Source organism: Echinops telfairi, unplaced genomic scaffold, assembly GCF_000313985.2.
Source record: "Echinops telfairi isolate 266 unplaced genomic scaffold, ASM31398v2 ScPeMD7_7401;HRSCAF=8416, whole genome shotgun sequence".
Classification (NCBI taxonomy): Eukaryota; Metazoa; Chordata; class Mammalia; order Afrosoricida; family Tenrecidae; genus Echinops; species Echinops telfairi.
The window spans coordinates 11801684-11808034 of NW_022111301.1; the positions used below are offsets into that span (position 1 = coordinate 11801684).

The 6351-nt window shown below is 43.6% G+C and overlaps 1 long non-coding RNA gene and 1 pseudogene across 1 annotated transcript; one reads left to right on the forward strand and one right to left on the reverse strand.

The window, feature by feature from the left end:
• LOC101650152 overlaps positions 1-808 on the forward strand; it is a 41497-nt pseudogene extending 40689 nt beyond the window's left edge.
• A 2520-nt stretch (positions 809-3328) lies between these two features.
• Positions 3329-6105, reverse strand: LOC123522403. The gene is made up of 2 exons (XR_006680668.1): positions 4171-6105; positions 3329-4078 (listed from the first exon to the last, which is right to left on the reverse strand). It is a non-coding gene; the product is annotated as an uncharacterized LOC123522403 (long non-coding RNA).
• Between the last annotated feature and the right edge of the window lie 246 nt (positions 6106-6351).

Genomic DNA, 6351 nt, shown 5'->3' on the forward strand with positions numbered 1-6351 from the left:
GCAAAAAAAGGCCCTAGTAACTGCAAAATTAAAAAAAAAATAGACCTCCTAACTTAAAAAAAAAAAATCCTAACTTGTTCTTACCTAGGTCCTCAGGCAGCAGCAGGCTCTGCACAGGCAAGCTCAACTCTTTGGATCACACCTGAGACTGAGAATAGGAGTCAGAGACAGAGAGGAGGAGGGGAGTGGGAGAGTGCAGCGCACATTCCACACATGTGCACTGCGGTCCCAGGACCAGTCGGCTGCTAAACAGGGCAGGCAAAGGTGGCAAAAACACCCGGTGAGGGGCCCTGCCCCCTCCCGGCCCCGCCGGACTCAGCGGGCCACAAGCGGTCGCCATCACGGCGCGTGGGACTGCCAGCCGCTTCCTCAGGAGTGTTCTCCACAATGGCCTGGGTCGTTAAGTGCAGCAGCTGCAGCATCTCAGCATCCCTCTCAGCCGCGACGGGCCCTTGTCCCGCGGAGCCAGGGAGTTCGTGGAACGGGAGGTGACCGACTTCGCCTGGCGGAACCCAGGGGTCATGATTTACGTGACCCCTCGGCCATGCTGCGTGCCCACAGTGGTGGCGGAATACTTGAACTGGGCCGTGCGCGAGGAGAGCGTCCACTGCAAGTCCCCCCAGAGATCGCCGCGCTGGTGTAGAAACTGGCCAACCATTCGGGCCTCGAAGTGATCCGCATCCTCAAGCCCTTCCACACAGACAACCCGAGTGTGCAGGGCCAATGGCAACCCTTCACCAACAAACCGACCGCGCCCGGCCGGCTGCGCCCTCGCGAGGTCGCGCCAGCCCAGGGGTCAGCGCAGTGAGAGCGGCCCCTGGCACTCGGGCTCTTCCGGCACCCAGAGGCGACCCTCCCGCCCTCTTGGCTTAAGGGATGCTGTGCCCTTGTCGCCAAATGGAACCCTGTACGCAGAAGGAGATGCCAAAGCTTACTGCCTGGGATACAGTTAGTGGCTTCTTTCCAGGGCTTGCTGCTAGGGACAGTGACGTAACCCTCGTCCACCTGGCATGAGTGAAGTTTCCAGGAATTTTAAAAGGCTCACATTTAGCGAGATCCAAATCGATAATGGGGGTGTCATCTCAAAATATGGTAAGCGGCACAAGCCTGGATTTTGAAGAACCTCGTTATTTTGCTGCAACCATTGAGCCCCTGAGAGCTAGCACCTTATTCTCAGCTGTGAACCTGGCATGGAGCTAGGCGCTTTATACATGTGAATGTGAGAAAACAGAGGTTAATAAATTTACCAGCATCTTACCCCGGGTCTTCCTGCAAAACGAGTGCTGTTTTTAACAGGAAAAAAAAATACGGTGAGCCGGATAAATAGATTGAGAGACACTGATATGAACAATGGAATAATAAATTATGGTTTTCAGGCCTTTTCAAAACAGAAATTTGCTGACCCCTGAACTAAGGGAAGAGTCAGGAAGAAAAACAGCAAGGCTTTCTGAAATACATAATTTTAAACTATGATGATTATTTGACAGAATATAATGTTAAAAATTTCACCTGGATGGATAGGTTAGAACTACCAACCCTGGTTGTACAGTGGTGACTTGCCCAGCTGTTAAACGAAAAGTCAATCATTCAGACCCACCAACTGCTCTGTGGGAGAAATTTGTGGTAGAATAATCTCATAAGAAAGTACAGGATGGGAAATCTTAAAGAAGCTCTAGGCTGTCCTACAGCATTATTTTGAGTTGGAAATGATCAGTGTTAGCAGAACTTTAGTTTGGGTGAAAAACAACTTTTTTCAATATATTATACTTGAATAAATGACACCAACTTTATAGCCATTAGTTGAGTCCTTAACAGCACCAAGAGACTCCACTGAGTCTGCCTGAAAGATATTCTGACTGTGGCAGTCACATGATCTCCTGTCAACTTACAAAGGAATGAAGTCTAGTCTGTTAATCAGGTCGCAGCTTAATGACCTCATTTGGAGGTGCAGAGAAGATAAATAGCTCACTGGAGCCCAGATAAACTCTCTCCCTGAAAGGCATTCCCCTTGACAAGCCACATGGAACTATGTAAATAGCAGCCAGAGCTTTGGAGCTGGAGGAGGCACGTGGAGACCCACTACAGGACTAAGATGTTTTCAATGCCACTGGATACACAAAACCTTCCACCCACTAGCCTGTGATCTGCCTGTACTCTGCATTGTTGCATGTATTGCATGAGTCTGAAGAGGAATTTACAGACTGGTATCAGACATATGGGCTAATATTGGACTTGCAGGTTTGATCTGGACTGGGCTGGTATGTTTTCTCAATTTCCAATTGCTCTTTATATAAAGCTCTTTCTATACACATAGGGGTGTCTATGATTTTGTTTCTTCAGTCCACCAGATTAACACACTGACCTTCTCAAAACGTACGCTGATCACCCCTGGCAGAGTAATATCCACTCCGTATGGAACAAGCTCATTTGTTTTTAATGTTTTCTCTTCTTTCAACTTTGAATTCACAGATACTAAAGGTAGGCACTGAATAATAAAAACTATAGATTCCAAGTAGGAAACTGTGAGATGTAGAACCCTGGATCGAAACAGGAAACCAGACTTGAACCTTCCTCTCCAAATGCTCCAGAGTCAGAATCCTTCTTTCTTTTCAGGCCTTACAGCGCCCTGCAACACAGCTCCCTCCCTGCATGCCTGGTTTGTATCTGTACTCACACTGACTTCCCTCAGTGTGTCTTCCCCACCGTAATACATGGATGTGAGATTGACTTTTAGAGTGTCCATTCACTGATACAGTGTACTCTTGGCAATGTTTCTAGAGATGGTACACCAGCTTTCAAGGAATCTGTATAATACATGATAGCAACAGTACTAATATATGAGACCCACTGTAGGCTGGGAGCATGGCTGATAACAGGTCATGGCAGTGCTACAAAAAGTGAATCCAAAGATTGCACAAAAGGATCTCAAAGACATCTTATGCTCCCTCAAGTCTCCTTCAGATCCAAGCAGTTGCACATTAGTGTTGACACTTGCAAACAAAATATATGCTGGTCATCACACATTTCCAGTCTCTTACTTATACCCACTCACACACACACTAGCTCTCAATAGAATGAACTGTTAAAATACCTGAGTAAGATGACTCTGTGTTCATACAAACTACTGAATGGGGTTACCTGGGGACTATGGTACTGAGGATCTTCTCCCAGAGCTGAATGGTTGGGAATGGTGTGGATTTTATTAGCAGAAGGTGGGGGGTGTGTGTGTCTATTTGCATATCTTCCTATTATACAGCGGCAATTATGGCTGGATACTTTTAGAATGCTCACTGTTCCACTGTACACATAAATGAATATCCCAGAAGGATTTGATGTATACCACAATTTATTTCTTTTTAGACATTTAGGTTGTTTCTCATTTCTGGTTTTATAATGAATGTTACTATTTGGGTTGAAAGTAAAAAAGAGAGGAGAAAAAAAGGATTTACATTCTTATTACCAGAAATTACAGTAACAAACATGGCCATACTGTAAACTTTTCTTCAACACAATTGCAATATTAAAAACAACAACAATAAATATCGTATTTTTTCTGAGAGTTCCCAATGGGACAGAAAAACACCAAAGTATTAACTTTGCTAGAGTAGATGTCTTGGATGACATTTAAACTGCATAAAGTTTTTCTAAAATATTTAATAGTTTAAAGCGTCTTGTGTTAAAGTGAATAGGATGTCCCAGAAGCACAGAATTATGACAATACTTCTTTTATTGCAGGACATTTCTCAAAAGGTAGATAATAAACAAAAATATATTTCCTTTAAATCCCTTGATGGTGCCTAGGGTAGCAGGGGAGTAATCACTGACAAAATGTAATCAAACTTACCTCTCCTGACCTTTAGCAAAAGAAAATCACGGAAAGGCTAGGTATACATTCATAAAAATATCTAACTGGCACAGGCCAGAACAAATCTGAAATGATGTCCAGAAGCAACTGTCTTCGGTTTGTTTATGTATGAAGTCTTCAATCTGAAGAGGAAGAACATAAAACTTGTAGCTGCAAATCTTTTTCAGAAAGGGAAAAAGGAAAGGGCAGGCATAGTTTCTCAATCAGCAGAACCTTTGCAGGAAGAAAGAAACGATGAGAAAGCTGTATCTCATATCCAGGTACTAATAGGAAAGTAATGGGCTTTCTTGAGACATGATAGTTACCTGGGCTCGAGATGGGTGATCTTCAGTGGGGCCTTACACTCTGGGTACCATCAATCCACCAAGGTCAAGCCAAGCAGCTCTAACACTGAGGCATCTTGAGCAGGTTGCTCCGGAGGTCTAGTGGGATAAACTATCCCACCCACTTTCTGTCGAGTTGGGCAGTCATTTCCCATGACCTTTCTGTTTGTAGTATGGACATGGACTTCTTAGAGGTCACAGATTAGGGCATACATTTGCCCAATGCCCGAAATGGGAGCATTTGAAGCAGGGTCCTCGTGGCACACTTGTGTGTGGCCCAATAACTAGTTTAGACACACTCACTCTGCCCTGGAGGGCGCTTGCTAACATTTGACATTTAACCTTATCTCATTGTAGCTTATATAACTTTTCCTGATCCTCCCTACTGTTGAAAACTTTGAATGCAGCATTGAGAAGATCTTGCTGTGAAGTCTGGGGTCCACATTCTAACCTTTTCAGTTTTCTTTTAATGTCTGGAGCTGATTGTGAGATGAAATTTGAGTGAAGTACAATGATCCCTTCTAGTGTAGTAGGGTCTACTTTGGTATACGTAAGTAAACCTTTCTGGAAGATGGATTTGGCAGGATTTTCATTTGGTTCCTGAATGATTTCCTAATTTTGTCATAATTGGTTGCCTTATTTGAGGCTTTCGCCAAGCCCTCAATGAGATACAAATCATTATCATTTTGAAGAATAAGGTCCTCACGACCATCTGATAATTCCAATTAGGGTTGTGCTGGGCACTGCCTTGAAGTCCATGGCCTTATCCCTGTTCTGGGCATGCCCTTCATCACCTCTCTTTGTGTGGCTACCCAGACTATCTTCAGGGGTCAAGATAGTTATTAAAATCATGGATGTCATGCCAGGTAAGATCATATGACTAAGTAAGATATTTAAATTCTTTAATGTAAGTGTCTGGATCCAATGTATAACACCCGAGACGTTTTCCTAAGACTGATAAATAATTTAACAAGAAAGGGATATGAACTTTTACTAGCCTAGCTATTCTTGCAACTTCAGAGGGGAATTAGGTGGGCAGGATTTGAGGATGGAGCCTTTGGGTTTGAAGAAGCTGTCTTTATACTGGAGAGAGCTGAACAAAAAAGGGTGAGAGGCAGAAGTGGTGCTGGCAGTAGGGGACAGGTATCAGATGTCTTACAACATAGCAAGGGTCGGAGGGGAACTGGTGACAGAGGAGAGGTGGGAGGAGTGGACAATCATGGTATGGGCAAGAGAGGAGTTTGGGTAGAAATTGTATGAGGTAACAGTTTAGGGGATATTGAATTATAGCTTGTAGGCTCAGAGGTAGTGGTGAGGAGGAAGGCTGAAGAAGAATGAGATATGACAGCACGAGTTATAGGGTTATAGTCTGGCAACTGGGAGAATGCTGCAGTATCCAGGGGGGTTGGAGAGACCTGAAGGGGGTTGTAAGGCAGAGGGGAGAAAGAAGGCACAGCAGCAGTTTGGTCAGAGACAATAGGCACTGAAATTGGTGGCAAAGCGTGATCAAAATGATCAAAGACTGATTCTTAGTCTGAAAGAGGAACATTTTCCTGAACCAGTAAGACTTGCATAGTGGAACAATTCTGACATAAACAAGGTTGAGCACGAAGGAGAGAGAAACTTGTTATGTGGAATATCAGAATATATTTTATAGATTAAAAAGAAATTATTGAGATCTTGAATAATTTTCAAATCACATATACCACCTGGTGACCACTTGAGCTATTGTCTAATTTGTACTGCAGTCACACATTACATAAGAAAATCAGTTTTCCCCTTTGAATAACTGATTTAAGACCCAGTGAATTGAAGTTTGCCAGTAAACAAACTAGAGGTATTTTATGCCATTGCTTACTGTGGTAGTTATATAATTGTTTGGCACTACGCTGATAGACCCATGCCCTGGGAACTAGAGAAGCCACACAGAGACCCCTGCCAATGCTGAGATACTTACACTATAACTGGATCCAAAGACTTTCTACTCACTGATCTGTAATCATTCTGCATTCACCGTCATTGCATGTGTTTCTTAAGTCTGTATCGGACATATGGGCTAATATCAGACTTATAGGCTTGAACTGGACTGGGTTGGGATGTTTTCTTAATGTACAATTACTCTTTATATAAAACTCTTATACATGTGGGTTTCTATGGATTTGT